The following is a 22760-nucleotide window of genomic DNA, read 5'->3' on the forward strand; positions in this document are numbered from 1 at the left end:
GTTCTCGTATGCCTTACTTTTGAAATACTTCCTATTTAAGAATCGTTTTTGTGCAGGTTAATTTTGGAAAATGTCTTGTTTACAGTCGGCATGCTACCAAATTTTCTATAGACATTTGCCCAAAATAATTGAGATGATGTGCCTTGTTGTGTGCAAATGTGATTTATACTTAAAATCTAAATTCTTACGCTCGTCTTATTTGCGTTATTTGATTAAACTCTTTGGGCCTGGTTGTGCGTATTTATTTAGAATACTGGAAGATTCTTATGGATTGCTTACATCTTTAGACAAAATGCTACCAAAATTTTTGAAATCTTTGCATATAACCTAATATCATTTTCTTAATACTAAACTCCTTAAAACTTGAGTGCGTTTCTAAGAAAATTTGTAAATTTTACTCAAGTTGATTTATAAATAAAATGCATATTCTTAGGGGGAGTCCATTATCTCAAAATCATTAGGCTCTGAGAAAATAAATAAATATATATATATATATATATATATATATATATATATATATTGCATTCACCACTATATCGTTTGGAAAAAATAATAACAGTTGGTATCAATGTGCACATCTTGGTAAATCTATATTTGATACCATGTACATTTCAAAACTAACAATATGTCCTTATAACTAGTGGTATTTTTTTTAACAATTGGTATCTTCTCTACCACATAGTTATAACGATTGGTATCAGACTCACATGTTTAATATACTATAACTTATGGGCATACTTGTTTGATTTGAAAACCAAAGATGATTATGATAAAATTAACTTTAAAATATTTTTGAAAGGATGAGTGAAAACCAAATGAAAGATTAATCTTCATCCTTGCATAATCATCCATTGGGGGGAGTATAGAACTTTAAAATTAGTAACGTGCTGCATGCTACTTATACTTCCTTGATGCATATTCTGTTTGGGTTAATTGATTGAAATATGCTATATACTATTCATTATAACTCCAAACAGGTCACTTAAGTACAGAGTTATGATTGGGAATAGTCTACTTTCAAATGGCATGCTGCCGATTTTTTCAATCTTCCCAATATACTTCTTGTATCTAATTAATGTGTTTTGCCTTCGTGCTTTAATGCTTAACCCTTTTTGCTGTTGCCAAAAGGGGGAGAAGAGGCAAAAGCGGATAGTACTGTGCTTAATTATGCTTACATCTCTTATTACTCATTACTTTAATAACCTTTATGCATAAAGTCAGGGGGAGCCTTTCTTGACTGAACCCACTTTTGCATTTGGTATTTGTCATCATCAAAAAGGGGGAGATTGTTGACCTCATTGGTCACACCCAGTTTTGATTATGACAAATACTCTTGGTACTGATGGTTGTACTGAGAATTGCATGCAGGATCACCTTGTGCGCGCTTTAGGACTGAAAGACATATCATGATGGTGTGAGGAGTTCGTGCTGAAAAATGAAGATATATGTGTTGTATTTTGTATTCACTTGATTATCTCTTCATTCGGGGATGTAATTTATTATGAACTGTGCGCGTGTATGGCTTGTAATAATTTTCATCATGCATGGTAGGTAGGTATGCTCAAAACGACCATAGTTGGACTTTAGGTACCTACATAGACCTTAGGGATCACCCTTCGGTCGATCGACACCGGATCTTTTCTAGTAGGATAGAAAGTCCTTAGGTCTCTAAACAAATGCACAAAAAGTCCCCATTATCATCTTCATATCAGGGGAATTATAAATTGGCTAAAATTGGACTGAAAATTGAAAAGCTTGAGAGCGTTCGGGCGACCGAGCCTATGCCGTGTAAAGCGGCTCAGGCGACCGATCAAGTCAACATGTTGACTTAGCTTCGGGCGACCGAACCCCTTTTGAATGTATCTTCCTCGGGCACCAGAATGCTCCTCAGAGCACTTTTCAACTACTCGGGTGACCGTCTATTTACGTTCAAATAGAGGGTCAGGCGACTGAACTGCCTGGTTCGGTTAACCAAACTCAGCTTCGGGAACCCGAACCTCGAACATTTGGCTACTGACTTTGATTCAGCCAACCGGTCCTCAACTCGGGCACCCGAACCTCTTAAATTTGAATTTTTGACTGTCTGTTTGGGCACCCGAACCTCAGGCCGGGCACCCGAACCTTGCGGGTTAAAATAACTTTTACTGATTTTTAAATGAGGTAAACTGGGTTAATTTTCTTAATGATGTTTCAAACAATTCTAATTATACCCACTGTATCCCCAACGGTAAAAAAATCCTCCTTGCCTATATATACCAGTTCATTTGTCTTAATTAGCAAACTTGATTAGGGCAAAAATTCTCTCAACTCTCAAAACCCTAACCCTATATTAGCCAAATACTTCTTGAAAATACTCACATACTCCTCATTCTCTTTCTTTAAGCATTGTGAGTATCTCTATAAGGCTATTGTGCTTAAATCTCTCTAGCTTATACTCTCTCTTGGTATATTGATTGATTGATTTTATTTGAGAGTATAGCCTAAAAGTTCTTCCACCGATTTCATTTGATAAATCTAGTGTGGAAAGACTTTGAGGGTTTTAGTTCTTGCATTGTTGTTGCAAGTTACCCAAACCTAGATTTTGTGTGCAAAAATCCTTTTATAAAAAGCTAGTCTTTCAAACAACTCCATTGAGCTTTACACATTGAAATATACTATTGAGTTTGTTTGATTTATCTTGCTTAGCATATTTGAAACCCTGATCTGATTTTGTGATATTCAAATAGTGTGTTTCAAATCTTGCTTAAATATACACTCTAGATCTGGACTGAAAATATATACGTGATTGAGTGTTTAGCACACATTAGAGCACTGAGCATATTTACATATCATTTGTGCTTGCATTATTGACTGAGCTATATTGGTGCACACATCTGCTTGTGTTAAAGCGCATCCCCGTGTACAAACATTTTTATACACATTGGTTGTATTCTAGGCACGGGCCTAAAGAGGGAGACTAGCCCTGCGGAATAGTCCCGGATTGGCTTAGACCCGGTTAGGAAAGTTAGGTGCACCATCCTGTTCAGGCATGTCAGTTGAGGTTAGCCCCTTGAATTGATCTGGTTGTATAGGTGCCGCTCCACCCATTTAAGAGAGCATTATAGTGGTAATCCTTGTGCTGGTGTGGCCAAGGCGGTTGACCGAACCCCGATAACATATTTTGCGTATTCTTTACATTTACGCAATTTACATTTACTGCATGTATATGTGTGTTTGATGATTGCATAGACTAACCCTCGGCCAAATTACATTATTGTTAAAATCAGTAGACCTAGGCAACAAATTTTTAAATACCCAATTCACCCCCCCCCCCTCTTGGGGTTGCACCATAACTATGAATACTACTGTTTCATCTAAAGAGTTTGTTGACCCTATGGGTCATACCCTATTTTGATTATGACAAATACTCAGGTATTTAATGATTTCCAAGTTGATGTGCAGGTTTATCTTGGCAGTATCCTATGATGGCACTCGGAGACTCGGAGGAAAACGAAGACTCTGAAGACCCTTGATATAATTGAGTTGTTGTAATTTATATTCGGGTCTGTAATAGTTAAGTAGGAAAGGTCAGTAATAGTAAATAGGTCTTTGGTTTGTGATAAGCTCACACACATCACATGAATGATTTACTTTGTAAGCTCAAACCGAACCATAGAAAGACCTTAGAGTGTACCTTCGGGCGACCGAAGGTCGACCGACACCGGACTTTTTCGGTGTCTTCAAAATTGGACCCCAAGTGACCTTAGGACACTCACCTTTGCACTTGTATGTAATAGGCACTTGAATAGGGTTTGATTGTTGCAAAAAGGGACCAAAATGCACACTTGGTGCACTTTCGGTCGACCGGCAACTCAGTTCAATTTGGCCCGGTCGACCGAAACCGGTCCGGGTCAACTGTTTGACCCAGGCCCGGTCGACCGAGCACTTATAGGTCATTTGACCTCGGTCGACCGAACCTCCTTGGGGTCAACAGTTTGACCTCCCGGTCGACCGACCATTTTTGTTCGTCAACAACTTGGTCGACCGAAGGGTCTCGGGAAAATTCCCAGCGGTCCGGTCGACCGAGCCATGTAGTTCAAAAAGTGTCCGGTCGACCGAACCTCGGAATATTGAAAAATCGCCCTGCCCGGTCGACCGATCCTTTAGTTCAAAATGCCCCCGGTCGACCGAGCTACTTGAGTACCGGTCGACCGAGCTACTTTTGGTCGACCGGACCTCTCGGGTTGCCCTATTTTTTTTACCGCGATTAAATGGTTTAAGCAGGGTTAAAATATTTGAAAGGTCATTAAACTTTCCTAATTATTCCCAATAGGTCCACAACGGTTATATTTCAAGGGTTGTCTATAAATACCCCCTCATTTGGGATAATTAGTATGGGATTAAAAATATTGATTAAGAGAAATTCTCTGAAAATCCCAAATCCTATAATATTCATATCCAATCCCCATTCACTCATGCTTACCTTCTTCGATCTCTTAAATCCTCTGTAAGTCGATTGAGTGTTTATATTTAATAGGTTTGCTCTCCCATTCATATTTGATTGATTTATTTTCATTGAGAGCTAAACCTAAGTATTCTTAGGAGACTTTGTTAATAAGTCTATCCTAAGAAGACTTTGATAGATCTTCTAAGATTTGCACCTTCATTGCAACATCTTAAGAAGATTGTATTTGTTTTTGGTTGCAAAACATTTTCAAAATACATTCAAATATCTAGCGTGCTTTGTCTTGATAAAGCTTTAAAGAGATATTTGTTTGTGTGAGAAAAATCTTTGTTGCAATATTCATTGATTTATATCCATAGTTGAATACAAAGATTAAACTCCTTTTGCAAACCAAACTTATACATTGCTAGAGCTTCATATACATATATATATTGAGAAAACTTGTTGATTGAAATATATGAAGTTTGGATAATATCTTTGTTTGAACACTTAGATTGAATAGCCTGTGATACAAAGATCATTTAGGTTTGCACTCTCACGTACTCATTACAACGATAGTAAATCTATTTGAGAGTTGACATTTTAGACCACATTGAGCTTACATATTGAATCATACTGTGGTGTTTGTAATTGCGCGTATTTGGGTACATATCTGCTTTACTTGAAAGCACAATCACTGTACCATTTCAGTATAATACACATTGGTTGTATTTCCAGGCACGGGCCTGAAGAGGGAGACTAGCCCTGGAATAGTCCCGGATTGGCTTAGACCCGGTTAGGAAAGCTAGGTGCGTCGTCCTGTTAAGGCGTGTAGGTTGAGGTCAGCCCCGCTAATTGACCTGGTTAAGGTTGAGGTCAGCCCTGTGTTAATTTGACCTGGTTGTAAACGGTGCCGCTCCACCCTTAAGTGAGCTCTTAGTGGAATCCTCTAGCTTGCGAGCTTGAGGCGGGGACGTAGGCACGGTTGGCCGAACCCCGATAACATATCGGGTGTTCATTTATATTTCCGCACTTTATATTTACCGCACATGTATGTTATGGGTGAATGATGCGTATGACTTAAATTTCACATTATACTTATCTACGCGTTTGGAAATTGAATAGGCAGACCCTAGGTTGTGTATATACTGCTGTTTATCCGGTTCAACCTAGGTGATAAATTTTAAATTTCCAATTCACCCCCCCTCTTGGGAATACACCAATTCTAACAGAGTTTAGTGTAGGGAAAAACAACAGAAAGTCTTTCAAAAAGGGCAAACCCAAAAGTGGGGGAGCCGTCTATAAAACATCAACTTCAAAAGAAGCCTCATTGTCTCAAGGGTTCAACACACCCAATGGATAGATTAAATTTCTTGTTACTTGTGTCGAGGCCCTCATAGAGTTTTTGAGTGCCCTCACAAAGCAACACTTAATGCCTTTCAGACTTCCACTGTAGAGTTGGTAGTGGAAAGTGATGGGGAAGAGGAGGATACCTCGAGGATGGGAGCATGCAGATGTGTGTAGACTATTGTAAGCTCAACAAGGTGATAGTGCGCAACAAGTATCCTATTCATTTTATTGCTAATTTTTTGGATTAGTTGAGTCATGCCAAGTACTTCACTAAACTTGACTTGAGGTTCGACTACTATAAGGTAAGAATTGCTTATAAGGATGAGCCAAAGGCTACTTGTGTGACGCGGTATGGGGTGTATGAATTCTTTGTGATGCCATTCGGGTTGACGAATTCACTTGCAACATTCTATACCATGATGAACCAAATATTTTGTGAGTACCTCGACAAGTTTGTCATGGTGTACTTGGATGATATTGTTGTCTACAGTTCCACTTTGTAGGAACATAAAGAGCATTTACAAAAGTTGTTCGATAGGCTAAAGGGAAACAATTTGTGTGTCAAGAAAGAGAAGTGCTCTTTCGCTCAGTAGAGCATCAAATTCCTTGGTCATATGATTGAACAAGGTTATATCAAGATGGATATGGAAAAGGTAAGGGCGATTCAAGAATGGAAGATCTCAATGACAGTGAAGGAGCTGCATTCCTTTATTGGCCTTGCCAACTATTACAGGAAGTTTGTAAAGGGGTATTTGCGGAGAATGACTTTTATGACATAAAAACTGAAGAAGGGTCATGGGTGGAACTGGACTAAGAAGTTCCAAGGAGCCTTTGATGACTTGAAGGATGCCATGATGAGAGATCTAGTACTTGCTCTTTCAAATGTCATGAAACCCTTCGAGGTGCAAACAGATGCATTATACTTCACCCTTGCATGAGTCTTGTTACAAGAGAGAAATTTTGTTGTGTACGAGAGTCGTACGCTTACTGAAGTAGAGTGGGAGTACACAACTTAAGAGAAGGAGAGGCTAGCGGTGATACATTGTCTTTACGTGTGGAGGCATTACTTACTTGGGTCAAGGTTTGTGGTGAAAATAGATAACTCAGGTGTTAGCCAATTTATCACACAATCAAAGTTAACACCCAAGCAGGGCTAATGATAGAAATTCTTGGTAGAATTTGATTTCTCCTTTGAGCACAAGGCGGGGCTCTTGAACCAAGTCACAGATGCATTGAGTAGAAAGGCCGAACTTGCGGCCTTTGCAGATGGTAGCACACTTGATTGTGTATCGTTACCATGATGATGTGGGAGTGCATCAAAGAGAATTTAGCCAAAGATCCAGTTGCGCATAACCTAATGAACTTTGTTAAACATCATAGCCTGGGAGTATATACGTGTGCCCCGCAGCGGATATACAATGTAGAGTCAGAGGGGGGTGATTGACTATTTTTTCATATTAAAAATTCTCTTTAAAAAACAATAGTCTTGGCAATATGGCGAACAATTATATCACAATATACAAAATATAAATCATGCACAAGACAATAAAATAAAGAGTAGGGAAAGAAAATCAACACTGAGATTTTTACATGGTTCGACTCCAAGCTTACGTCCACACCTTAGCACCAAGCCAAGGATTCCACAATCCACTATCAATGCTCCTTTCCCAGTGGAGCAAGCTTTACAACTTTGTTACACAACCCTACACTCTAGAACAAATCCCTACTTGCTCACAAAGAGCCTTTACCAAGCGGTCCACCAAAAACCCTCACAATGGTTCGCAAAGAACCTTACACGAAGTTGATGATTACAATGAGAATAATCCTCGAATGAGCAAATATTAAATAAAAATGAAACCTCACACTTCTCTCTCAAGAATTGTATCAAACAATATTGGAGAAAAGGAGAGATGAGCACTTGTGAATATGAACTAAGATGCAATGTGCTAGGTTTTGGAATCTATGATATTTTTCACTGTAAGCTTGTATAAATAATCAAAACCATACTAAACAAGTCTATGGACTTGTATTTATAGCCAAAAATCCCTTATAGCCGTTAACTAGCCGTTGGGAGCAATTCCCACACAAAACTGGTCGTTTTCTAACTGTTGAGACGCTATCACCGTCCCAAATCGTCAACAGTTTTTCTGGGCTCTCTAAAATTGTCGATGGTTTTTAGTATATATCAACGATTACTCCAAATCATAAAATTTCATCAACATAAAATTTGTGGTATTTTTCCTTAGCTATCCATAGACACCAAGATCACCCTTTTTGGAGTTTTCTAGAAAATGTTATGCCCTAAATATCGAAAGGTGTTCAGGACTCAAGGCTGCACTACGTTAGTTGACGATTGCTCTATTTTTCCTTGTCAAAAAGCCTTTTATGACTTAGAACACTCTTGGACAAAAGTATATGAAATATATTAAGTCTAATAAAGTTAATAGTTGTCTAAATGAGTTTCCCCTTAAATATAAGATATCTTGTTTGATAAAACACATTTGAAAGCTCGTTTTGATATCTTATATGTCAATATGTCCTTTAATGAAAATATGCTTGATTTCTTGAAGCTTGTAGATATAAGACTCATTTAGATAAAATCGGGACTAAGTATGAAGATGTTCAAAATACCAAGATGTTGAAAACTTGTCCCTTTGAAAAACATATTTGAGTTTAGGATTCTTTTAACAAACTCTTTGATTTTAACCTTGAAAACTATGAATTGAGTTTGTGACTTTAGTGCAATCCTATAAACTCAAGTGTCTAGTATGCATGCATTGGCTCAATTCTTTCTAAAAAATTATGCAAGAAACACACCCACAAGAGTTACAAAATGCTCCTAACTCACACAGCCCTTATTACATATAAACTAACAATTAATCTTCTGGTTGTACTTGGGTCCTTCCGAGTACGTGTTCTTTTGATATTCCTATTCACACGTCAACTTGGTCGGATCTTTGCCTTTGATCCAGTACTTCATGTACGAGTACCTGTACTAAACATGATCTGGGATAGGTTGTTAGCTTTGGTGTATTCCCAAGAGGGGGGTGAATTGGAATTTTAAAATTTATCTCCTAGGTTAAACGAGAAAGCCGTATAACACAACCTAGGGTCTTTCTAATCATACACAAATTGCGCAGATAATGATATGAGGAAATTAAATCATGTGCAGCATTCATAATATAACATACATGTGCGGTAAATATAAAGTGCGGAAATATAAATAGGCACATGATATGTTATCAAGGTTCGGCCAATACTACCTACGTACATCCCCGCCTCTAGCTCGCAAGCTTGAGGATTCCACTAATGCTCACTTAACGGGTGAAACGACACCAGTTACAACCAAGTCAATTCACGGGGCTGACCTTAACCTACACATTACTAGGATGGTGCACCTAACTTTCCTAACTGAGTCAAAGCCAATACGGGACTATTCAATAGGGCTAGTCTCCCTCTTCATGCCCACGCCAGGAATACAGCAGATGTAAAATTTTACGTACAAACAAACGCTTCTTACATAAGCAAATATGTACCACTACGCACAATATAATCAATGCACCTCAGGTATGTATGAACTATAAGTTCGGTGCTCTACATGTGCAATCAACACTCAAAGTTATGTCTATAAACAATCAAGCACAAGAGCATTCTAACAAGCTATTTCTTTGAAACTAGATATAACAAATCTCAATACCTGATTAGGGTTTCAAAATGCTGATCAAATATTCAAACTAACTCAAAATATTTTCCTTCAATGAAATAAGCACAAGAGTAGTTTGAAGTATATAGCTTGAAAAAAAAAATATTTTGCACACAAAAGATTATTGCTATAGGAATCTTTGCAATGACAATGCAAAGATCCTTAAGCTAATGTGTTTTTCCCAACACTAGATTTATCAAATAAAAATCTGTGGCAAAACTCTTGCTTGACTTCCCAAAAACAATACCAATCAATCAAGAAAAACAATGGGAGTATAAGCAACCTTTAATAAGCACTAGCACACTCAATAAGCTCTCACAATGCTAAGATGTATCAAAAGAATGAAGAAATAAGAGTATTTGGGCAAAATAGGATTTAGAAATTTAAGAGAATTTTGGCTTAATTCTATTTTCTAATCACAACTAATTTTTGCAAATGAACCCCATAAATTATGACCGTTGGGGACATATAGGGTATTATTAGATTTTTTTTAAAACCAATTAAGAAAATTAACCCAGTTTACTTAAATTTAACCTTGGTAAAAAATAATTTAACCCGTGAGATTAGGGTGCCCGGTCTGAGGTTCGGTGCTCGAATAGACTCAGTCAAAAAATAAGTTTTTGAAGGTTCGGGTGCCCAAAGTTAAGTTCAGTTGGCTGAACAAAAGTCAAAAGCATTCTATCCGCGTTTCGGGTGCCCGAAGCTGAATTCGGTTAACCGAACTAACAAGTTTGATAGCCCGAGGCCTTTTTGAACATGAAGGTTTGGTCGCCCAGGTTGGTGAAAAGTGCTCTAACATTAGTTCGATCACCCGTAAATGATACGCTCAATTCTGGTTCGGTCACCCAAAACCAGGTCAACTCGCTAACTTCTCAACGGTTCAGGCACCCGAGGTGTTTTGAACACCTGGGGTTCGGTCGTCCGACCTCTCACAATGATTTTCATTTTAATTCCAATTTTGCCTCAGTTAATTCCCCTGATATTTTAAGTGATGTTAGGGACTTTCTTATATGCAAGTGCTGGGACCTAGGGTCTTTCTAAGGCCTTTTTAAGTATGCCAAAAAACCTGGCGTCAGTCGACCTTTTAGACTACGGTCTTGAGCTTTAGTTCCTACATGCATGTCATGCATTAATTATTACATATCGTTCCTATATTACTATTACAAACCCAAATTATACAAAATATAAATTACAATGAGTCTTTAGGGTCTTTAGCCTTCAAGCCTTCTCATGTGCCAGCATATGATCTGATAATATAAACCTGCATACAAACTTGACAGACATTAAATACCAAGGTATTTGTCATGATCAAAACGGGATGTGACCAATAGGGTCAATATAGGTGTTGCCCTAACAAGGCTTATGACCCTTATTTTGATGACAAAAAATCAAGGTAATTTGATATGTTTCCAAGTTGAAATGTTTTAGGAATCAAACAATAGAAATCTCAAGTTCAAGCAAATGAAATCATACGAACAAGTGATTCAAAGCTTAGCTCAAAGGTTGTTAAAGTTCAAAGATTGACATATTCTATGAAAACTTAAAGTTTGAAAGATTATGAAGCTCAAAGAAAGGACTCAAAGTAAGGACATGCATGAAGACTACAAGAGTTAAAGGATTTAGAGTCGTAAGGAAGTTTTCATCTAAGTATTTCAAGTAAAAATCAATATAAAAAGTATTGAAGCTCTTTAAGGACAAAATAAAATCTTAAGAAACCATTTTTAAAGACCTTGAAATATGATTTCCAAGTTATAAATAATGAAGGTCTCAAATGAAAAGAGTTTTCAAAGTCAAATCTTAAAAAACAAATGTGGTTGAAAGCTCAAGCACCTGCCCAAAACTCCCAAGCGACTGACTATATTTGTGTTTTTTTAAGAACTGGCAGACAAAATGGTGCTAGGTGCCTCATGGTAGCCTAACAGGCGCCTGCCTGGTCATTTGAGGCGCTCGCCTATGTTTTGACAGGTGACTACCAGTGTTATAACTTTTGAATTTAACTGAAACAAGCGGCTGACTAGTCGTGCCAAGCGACTGCCACTAAAGAGATTTTTAAAAATACTAATTGGAAAATTTTTACATTTGGTTTCTTGGGCTCTAATCTTTTTGTAAACTTGACCAACACTCCAAGTAAACTTGGGGAGCAAGGAGTTAACTTTTTAAACTCTATAAATAGCCCCTAAGACAAGGATTTTAATTACCAAGAAATATTTTTCAGCAATCTAATACTCCCAAGTGCTCTCAATTCTCAAAAGCTTTCTTGCTCACATCTTGTTGGTATCTCAAATGAGTTCTTGCTGATCATCTCACACGAAATTGTGCTTTAAAGTTTGAATCTTTTGATCAAAGGAAGATTAATCAGGTGATAGAATTTCGTTGAGCTTCAATTTCTTTATATTGAATTTACGTACATTGAAGTATATTGTGCTGACTGTTGTTCTAACCTACTCTATTTGAGAGTGTCTCTTGTACACAAGTTCTCTTCTACTTGTTTTTTGTTTCTTGACAGTTCAGGGCTATTGGATCGTTGTAACCAAGCCTGGGTTTTCGCTTGGAGAGGGATCTCTACATGTAAAAGAGGGAATTGTAAAAGGCTTGTTCCGCCCGGAAAGGAGTGTCTAGTGGAATCCTTTGGTGGTATTGGCCAAAGGCGAGGACATAGGTTGGGGATAAGCCGAACCTCATAAAAATCTCAGTGTTCTTCTTTCCATACTTTTTAGTTTCAGCACCTTTATATATTATATTGTGTTGTATGCTAAGTGCAGGCTACAGAGAACAAAACTGAAATTAAAAGAAGACTTTTAATAAAAAGAAAGTACGTTTTGATTAACACTTTGCAGAAACCTAAAAGGGAGTACGTTGGTTAATTGTTTACGAACTCTTAGTTAAAAGAGAGAAAATAGTTTCATTCAAATACAGGGCTTGCAATTACTCACAAGGCTGCTAAAGCAAAAATTTTCAAAAGCTAAAATTCCACAAGTGCTGCAAATTGTGATTGATTGAGTATTTTTGATTAATTATTTTGAGTTACTGATTGGTTGATTGATTGGTTAAGTTTTTATTAACTTGTGGTGTGTTTAGTATTGGTTTGTGAATTGATTGAATTAATAAAGTTGTGTGTTTGATAAAACAAGTAATTCAAGAATCCATAAAGGAACTAAAAATTTTTAATAACCCAATTCACCCCCCCCCCCTCTCTTGGGATAACTACTTCACTTTCAATAGGAAAACACTAGGAACGATATATAGGTTAATATCATCAAAACACTTAAAACAATGACGGTGTAGCCAGCAAGGCTAACAAAGCCAACTGAAGAGGGGAAAGCACATCAGTTCTTGATAGAAGACAGATTGCTAATGACCATGGTAGCCAGCTTTTTGTGCCATGAGCTGGTGATCTGAGGAAGACACTGTTGAGAGAGTGTCATGATACCATATGTGGGTCGGACATCCAAGATGGCAGCGCACTTTGGCTTTACTAAAGTAGAGGTATTATTGGCCGCACATGCGTGATGATGCGGTTGATTATACTCGAACTTGTCTCAGTTGCCAACAAAATAAAGTGGAGCAAAGGAAAATTGTAGGTCTGTTAGAGCCCCTACTAGTACCATCCAAACCGTGGAAAAGTGTCTTACTAGACTTCATCACCAACCTGCCCATAGTGGCAAATGAAGGGTCTATACTTTTGGTTATAGACAGGTTTTCGAAGTATGGTACGTTCATAACTGCACCAAAGTACTGTTCGATAGAGGAGATGACACAATTATTCTTTATGAATGTTGTGAAATATTGGGGTGTTCCCCCAAACATTGTTAGTGACTGAGACTCAAGATTCACTGGCAATTTCTAGACAGAATTTTTCAGAATCCTCAGTTCACATCTTGACATCTCTTAGAGTTACCATCCATAGATAGAAGAACAAATGGAGAGATTCAATAGGCTACTAGAAGAGTATTTTCGCCATTTTGTCAATGCCAATCAGAAGAATTGGATGCAACTATTTGATGTGACTCAATTCTATTTCAATGCCCAAAGGAGATCAACAACCAACAAGAGTCCTTTTGAACTTGTTACAGGCCAGTAGTCGTTGTTACCTCACATAGTGGACGGGCCATACAAAGGAAGGAGTCCTAGGGTGTACATATTCACCAAAGAATGGAGACAGAATGCAGATATTGCCCGAGCCTGCTTGGAGAAAGCTTCTAAGCATATGAAGAAGTGGGAAGATTAGGGGAAAATACCAAATCACTTTAACGTAGGTGACTTGGTGCTTTTTAAGTTCAATCTTAAATAGATCAGGTCACTACGGGGACTAGATAGGAGACTACTTCATAAATATGAAGGACTAGTCCCCATCTTGGCCAAAGTCAGGAAGGCCTTTTATAGAATTGACCCTCTGAAAGTGCATCTTGTGTTTCACATCAACTGCCTCAAGCCGTTCGATGTAGAAACTAAAGATCTGAGCAGAAGCAAGCCAACCACAGCAAAATTGAAGACTGATCAAACTGACAGATGTGAAATTGAAGATATCCTTGCAGATAGAGAGTTCGCATCCTTAAGGAAGAAGCAACGAGAGTTCTTAGTGAAGTGGAAAGGTCGAAATCAGCTAGATTTCTACAGAACATATGCAACCGTTCATGGACAAAGTTGAAGTGCACCTAATGTTAAAGTTTACGAGGACATCAACCACATAAGTGGGGGAGCGTCATGAGTCAATCTTGTTAAGGGCATTATGCTTTCCTATGACCGCTTGTCTCATACGTTTGGGATGGGTTCCCATCATGTAAATACTAGTGTAGGTTTATTTTCTAGTAGTAGTTTCTCCCTATGCCAAATAAGGTAGTATGACACCTCGGTCACTTTGATGTTTCCTAATGTCAAGGTGAGAATTGCATATAAAGCTCTTTAAGGGAGGGTGAGTGTTCATCAATCTTGTAAAACTCACTAGCTATTGTCAACGTGTTTAGCCTACTTGCCTCCTTCACTAAACACATAATGTTAACAGAAGCGTTGTTAATAAATTACGTTGATTCAATCAATGTTTACTGCTTACTAACCACTGCTTTTATAATTGCTTATTGCTTCCGCTGATATTTTATTGAATGATAATGAAAGTGCTTCATGGATGAATTGTAGTAAACGATTAGCTGACTAGTTAAGCAAGAGTGCTTTAGCTAGCACCACATGATCCTTTTACAAAGGTGTGAAATAGTCAACCTGTGACACATAACATAGCAGAGCTAAAGGTTAGACAATATGGTGTGGATGATAAAAGAAGCAACTAATAGAATCATTATGAAAGGTCTAGGTCCTTAAGAGGTGAGTCTAAGAGTGCCAAAACTAAAGTATACGAAAGGATATATGGAGCACATCAGTTTAAGGTAAAAATGTGTTGGCTACTTATAAGGTATGTCTATTATTGTCAAGCCGTTTGAAAAAAGGATTGTTTGCATTATCCAAAGGCCTATGACACTTGTTAAAGGCATGGTGACAAAATTAAGATACTTGCAAATAAAGTGATTCCATAATTAAGCCACGTCCCTTTAGAGGATGGGCTGTAAACATAATTGATGAGTGAATCCTGCTTGTGGGTTTGAGGGGGAGGGGATGCTATTATCCTAGTAGTTATTAATTATTTCACCAAATGAATGGAATCCAATAATTATAGAGGTGTCGGAAAACTATAAGTAATTCAGTTTATCAAGAAAGGCATGACCAACCAACTTGGGATAGATGAATCATAATAATGGATCAAGCTTGGTCTTTAATGGGAATAGAATGCAGCCATTTATATAAAAAAAAAATTGAATAATTTTTAATTTGATTATGTATAGTGGACAAGTCAATGGACAAGCGTAGAGCACAACAAAATCTAAATAAAAAATCTAAGTTGACTGACACTAATCTATCCAATTGAAGTGTCCTATTTTTGTTGTTAATGGGCATATACGAATTCCTGAATAATAAGCACAAGTATAAAGACCCAAAGAATTATAGTAATTAAATAATAAAATAAAAGAGAGAAAAAGGAAATTTTCAAAAAGGGGACTCACATGGTCTCATTGATGAACACAGGGCGCTCATCAACGAGCATCCTTCTTGGGCTCATCAACGTGGACACGTGTCTCGTCGATGAGAACTTATTGAGAGGGCTGATTTCGGGGCCTGAAACTCGTTGACGAGGGTTAGGTGTTCGTCGATGAACTCCCTTTTGGACTTGTCAATGAGGTGACGTGGCTCGTCGATGAGGTCACGTGGTCAGCTACCTATAAATATGCAAAACGACAATTTTTGACAAAAATTTCAGTCTCATTTTCCTTTCTCTATCTAGATTTCCAATTCTCTGCCTTCTCTCTATGATTCCGGCTCTGATTGTCCCCGGTTCGATGATCCGAAGCCACGGTGATCCTAGGGAGATTCCCTACAACCGAGCTGGAGCAGAAATTCGATTTGATAAGTTTAGGAACCATCCCAAAATTAAGGTAAGTTGATTTTTAGGTATTTTCAGTATTACCAGTTTTATCTGAGCTTGGATTTTGTGTTGTGAGAGTATATACTGGTGTTTTGTGGAATAAAATTAGGGTGTTATATTTTCAAGGTTAGGGTATTTTTGGGACCCTGCAGGCATGGGTTGAGAAACCCAGTAGATATTTTTTTTTTTAGAAGCCCAGGTATATTAAAGTTTAAGAAACTATAAATAGGCAGGTTCAGGAAATATAAGTGGATAATTTTCTAGGGAAATTCAGTGATTCACCGAGGAATTTATATAAATTATTGCAGGATTTTGAGATTGGTACGCCGAGGGCGTGGGGATAGAGTTGGAGGTCAACCTCCCAGCTAAATAGGCAAGGGAAATATGTTATGTTAGGAAATTCAGGAATTTTATCTGTAAAATAAGGTTTTTGTTTAACAAGGTGTAGAATATTGATTATATAGTTTTATGGATTTCAGAGCATGTGTTTTATTAGTTGTGTGGCCTGAGTAGATATTTGTTCAGTATAAAGTTTATATAGTTTTTCATAATACAATAACTTATCAGAATTTATGCACAGAAATATGTATTATCTTATTTTATAGAATTATAAATTATAGTGTATATATATGGACAGATAATTTATAGACAGATATTTTACAGATATTTTGATAGACAGATATTTTACAGCATTTACAGAATTCCGTGATTTCCAAAACCATAACACTCAGACATTACAGATTATTCATTCAAATATTTCAGTTAGATATTGCAGTTATTTCAGTAAAATGTTTCAGTATTTCAGATCAAATTTATAGTGTTATGGTTATTTTGAAATCATGATAAAATAGCAAGATAATACATATTTACAGTATTAGACCCTAATGAATTAGATCAGTTATCAACAAACCACGGTACTGTTGCAATTTTTGAATCAGTTTTCCAGCTATCGTGCCATGGAGTTTGTGTCAAGGCCGAGCTGAGGAGGGGTAAAGGTTAAATCATGATATATAATTTTCTAAGGTATTATCACAATTACTTTTATGTATATAGATTTACAAAACAATAGCATATATTCTATATTACCAAAATTATGAATAAATCGTACTCAGAGATGTTAATTGTATTTTTAAGATATATGAGATGTTTTGCCAGCTAAATTTAGTTTCAGTTATTTGCCAGTATAATATGTTTGTAAGCTTAGTTGTCACACACTAGTAATAGCATATTTTCTCTTACTAATCATTGTCTCGTCCTAGTGATTTAATATTTTTCAGGTGATCTAGTTAGGCGAGCGGATCAGGCTCGCAGATAGAGGGCGAGTACACTACCCTATTTGTAGGGTAAGTTTTAATAGATGATTGTATTTTTGGGTATTAACCAGGAGTTTTGAGATATATGATACTGGGATAATGTGTAACTATGGAATTTTGTTTTGGGGAAAAACTAGATTCTGGTATTGTAAATATGAATGTATGTTTTTATGTTTTCCACTGCTTAGGTATGTAATATGAGCAGGGTTTCCTCGGTGCTCACTTGGAGCCTGGAAGGTTATAGCAAATAATTCAGGGGTATCAGAGTAATAGGTAAGAAAAAAAATGGTATAATTTTTGGGTCGTAACAACAAGGGTCACTCTATATGCATTGGTTTATAAGCAAGGTGTTCTACTAGGATAATGTGGAATTTATTAAATTTCAAGTACTATTCCTTTTAGGAAACCATTTGATTTACGTGTAATAAATGTTGATAATAGGACCTTATACTAATAAGCATGTCTGAGTTAGCCTAGTTCATGTTAGCACAAGCAACCCAAGAGGGAGGGGTGAATTGTTTTTAATAAAAATTAAAAACATGATTATCAAATTTAAAACAATTTAAACAAGTTAATTAATTACACAAATATTAATGCAATTAAGTGAATAAAATGGGAAAGAGCGATGCAAACAATTTTGTCGTGGTTTGGTAATATAGCCTACATCCACTCTTTCAAAGTCAACCACCTTGATATTCAATCACACCCGTACTTTAACAATGATTTGTTATCATTAATACAAAACAGTTTGTTATCATCAAACTAGATTAATGAAATCTTGAGGCTGACATATATTTGAATAGTTTGAAGTGCACTAGTTAGGTCCATGGTATGAATTTGGGCGAGTTAGTATAAATCCAAGTCCAATTCATAAAGCTAACTTAAGTAAGTTAGAGTGAAAACTAAAGAAGATTAGAGAAGTAATTAAAATAGAATCGATTAAAGGGTAACAAAAATATTTTGCATCGAGAGGGAGATTTTACAATGCATGCAATTACAAAAATAAGCAAAAATAAAAGAATTTCTTGATTAAAATTGGTGAAGCAATAGTTTGGAGTGCTAATAGTGCTTTAGGTCAAAGCAAAGAAAGAAGGTGATGATGAGGATGATGACATCCTATTGGAAGGGAAGTCACCTATTTTTTCTTCAACTCCAATTAATTTGATAATTCTGTTGCCCCTTTAGGCTCAATTCTCTTCCTTATCATCGTCATTCTTGATGTCCTCCCTTTCTCCTCCCATTTATCCTCTTTTTTTCTTCATCTATGTCCATATCAAATCTACTAGCTGATATACAACTGACCAAAGTAAATGAGACTTTCTCAAGGTCCATATCCTCTTCTCACCCTAGGTTAATGTTTAAGGAAGTGTTATAAGAATAGAGATCCCCTATATTTGAGTGTTTTAATCCAATGGCATTTGTTTTACCATGATCAAGAGTAGCCTAATGGCAAGTTATGTGTGCCTAATCACAATGCTTATAAGACATTTGGGTGTTGAACTAATGGTGTGAAGACCTCTCCCTCTCACAAGGTATGAAACTAGAGTGGCGGCAAAGGATTGGCACGACCTTTTGCGAAGATGTAATTGTACCCTTTGAATAAAATCCCTTTCTTTTCCTACCTTTTTATATAAATTATTAGAATCTAATTTAGTTTGACACCTAGAAATTTGGTTTTGATTAGGCTCCTAGGAAGGCCCTGGATCTAGGGAAGCAGAGTAATGATAAGTGGTCATTGCAAAGAGTCTAAACCACTTCCACCACCTCTGACGGAAAGAGAAAGGTCCCCTATGATGGATGAGATATGTTACTTCGGGTGAGCAAGACCTTAATGCCTTTGAAATACACTCAATTTGTAAATGACATGGCATTCTTGATAGAAAATGGTGGATCTTCTCCAGAAAATAATTTTATTTTTCATTTTCAGATATCTAAATAATTTTTAAAAATACTACTTCATTTTTCCAATTTTCTAAAAATTATATACAAATTTTAGAAAACAATAAGAAGATGCTTTTTGACTTTCTTATACAAATTTGAAAAAAAAATTGATAATTTTGTAATTATTAAAAGCGAGAAATAAAAAAATAAAACCATTTTTCGCAAATGAACAATGCCTTAGGCATTTCAAGATGTTAGAAATTTATGAAGGAAAAAAAATTTTCATTATTTAAGGATTTAGAGTTAACTCGAAGAAAATTAGGTTACATACTGTTGGAAAGATAAAAGAAGGAAAAATATTTACTAATAAACTAATTTTAAATAAAAATACAAATACTTAAAAGTTGAGGCGTGGAAGAACCACTGTCCTTAAAGCCGATTTTGTGCCTACGGAAAACATTTCTAGTTGCATTTTAGGGGTGAGCATTCGGTCGGTTTGATAAATTCGACTAATTAACTGAATTAATCGAAAAATTTCGGTTAAAAAAACTCATTAACCAAACCAACCAAAATTTCATATTTAACTTAATTCAAAACCAATTGAACCGAATTTCGGTTAAATTTTTAATATACATAAAATATAAATAATTTAAATAGTATATATAAAATTTTAATATACATATAATATATAAAAAATAAATAAAATTTTAGTATATATATAATATATAAAATATTTTAATATTTGATATATATAATTATTTATTATTAATGTATACTATTCAGTTAATTAGGTTAACCGAATTAACCGAACCAAAAAATCGAACATAAAATCGAAATTCAATGAAAATGAAAATCGAACCGAACTGACTAAATTTTTAATTGAACCAAACCGACCGAATTTACTCAGTTAATTCGGTTTTAACCGAATTATGCTCACCCCTAGTGCATTTAGTCATTGGGCGCACAACCTCCAAAATTACTTAGTTGGCCCGGTTTTGTATGCATTCACAAACATTAGGGTTTTAGGAGATGTAGTGTCATTTAATTACCCAAAAAAATATAAACCTTAAAAGAGAGTAGAATATAGAGTTGTTTGGAAGAAGAAAAACGTATCTTGAATGAAGCCAGATCACAACTTATATAGGTAAAATTAAATATAACTTATAGCATCATAAATACAAAACATTAAAGTAGTAGTTAATGTTTTAAAAATGTTAAAACTAATATGTTAAATTTAATGTATACTTGATTAAAATAACAACGGACATCTATTATATAATATTTATTAAATAGATATTTTTTAATTTGAAACATCCAACATTAATATTAATAATCCCCCGCATGGTTCAAATTTAAAAAAAAAATTGACGAAAGATAAAAAATAGTGTTGGGTAATTATGAGATGTAATGCATTGGGGGACAATATCTTTCGATTTGAATTGTACTTAGAGAAAATATGTTATGAGTTACAAACTAAATTCTTTTAACGTAACACTATAAACATATCACTCACATAATATCTTTAAACACAAATAAGTCATGCACCATACTTAGATATTGATGAGTGTTCTAGAAAGTTTTAGCATAGTAAACTTTCATAGGAAGAAGCCCCACTTTCACACTCACATAAATAAATTCATCAAGTGTGTAATTGTAACTAAAAACACCACCTAACAAAAGATATGAATTTATTAAAAGATAAAACTCAACCTCACAATCGTTATAGTTGCATCATTCAAAATACCATAGGGATGATCAAAACAAATAATCTTGCCCACTAAACTGCTCAATGATTTGTTATTACCCACTAAACCTAATTCATGGGAACTCCAATCACATAAGTTGGGTTAACATCAATAATAGTTTATGTTAAGGGCTTAAGACACATCTCTTCGATGTTTATTTTCTATTAGCTTTTTAACTAATCCTTTAGTTAATAAAATTATTATTGATCAATAGTTGTTTCTCATTCACATATTTTGATCATATTGATTTATAGAGACCTAGAAAATAATAGCAATTAAATAATAGAGAGAAAGGGAGATAAATGGGAGAAAAAGGAAATCCAAAAGGGACAAAAGTAGGGTTCGTCAATGAACCCCCTGGTTTTTTCGACGAACACCCTTATATGGTTCGTGGATGAGTTTCAATGTCTCGTCTACGAAAAGATATTGAGAGGGAAAAATTCAGACCCTTTGGTCGTCGACGAACTAATCATCTTCGTTGACGAACTCCCTTCATAAGTTCGTCGACGAGTCCACGTGTCTTGTTGACGAAGCCACGTGGCCAGTCATCTATATATATATATATATATATATATATATATATATATATATGCAAAAATTAGATTTTGGTGAGAAATTTCAACTACTTTTCTATTTCTCTCCCTACACTTCGGTTTCCCTCCTTTTCTCTTCATTTCTCGCTCCGATTCACCCCGTTTCGACGATCAATAGTTACCACGATGATCCTGGGGTGATTCTCTACAACTTACTCGGAGTAGAATTTTGGTTTGAGAAGTTCAGGCACCATCTCAAAATCAGAGTAAGTGGATTACTTTAGGATCTATATAGTTAGTAAGCTTTTCTGAACCCAGATCTTGTGTTAGATGAAAATATATTGAAGTTGAGTTGAATAAATTGGAGTGTTGTGATTTCATGATTTGGGTTTCCAAACACCTCAGGCATGGGTTGAGGATCCCAGTGGGTGTTTTCTTAGGAACCCAGGTAAAGATAATAAATAATTTATAGCTTACGAAAGTATGAATATGCGTGTTCGGGAAAAACGTGAATATGATAATTATTTTGGATATTCAGTTGATTGACAGGGATATATACATATGTGTATAATTTCAAGGTCTTGGAATCATGAACGCTGCAGGCGTAAGTTATTAAAAAAAAAAAAATAGTAAACAAATTTCAGTTAGTTAGGTAAGGGAAATATGATATGTCAGTTAAATCATAAATTTTTATCAGAAAAGTGTAGTATATGTTTATGGGTTTTCAGAGTAAGAAAATATACAGTTTTACAGATTATAGTTAATGAGTTTTTTTTTATTTGTGTGGCATGTGAAATGTTAGTATAGTATAGAATTCTACTTAGCTTTTACAGAAATATGATTATATAGTTTTATAGAATTATGATATGCAGATTATACATTTTTATTAAAGAGCTATGACTATTCAATGTTTTATAGAACTATGATATACAAAGTTTATTCAGATATTACAATTTTATTCAGATATATAGTTTTCACAGTACCATGATATATAGATTACAGAACCATGATATATAGATATTATAGAACCATAACATACAATTATTACAGTTTATATAGATCGGTTTATTACAGCGTTATGGTTAATACAACTTTATAGAATCATGGTTATTACAGTTGAACAGAATCATGGTAAAATAGTAAGATATATATAACAGTATTATATGGTATCAGACCATGATGGACCAGATCAGAATACAGAGCACGGTACCATAGCTATTACAGTATAAAGTGCAATCATATATCTAAGATAGTGTGTGGATTTTATGAGTAGTTGATCGTGCCTTGGAAGAGACTGCACACTCCCCGGTAGTCCGGGTTAAGGCTGTCGATCTGACGATAGA

The sequence above is a fragment of the Malania oleifera genome, chromosome 2 (genome assembly GCF_029873635.1).
Source record: "Malania oleifera isolate guangnan ecotype guangnan chromosome 2, ASM2987363v1, whole genome shotgun sequence".
Classification (NCBI taxonomy): domain Eukaryota; kingdom Viridiplantae; phylum Streptophyta; class Magnoliopsida; order Santalales; family Ximeniaceae; genus Malania; species Malania oleifera.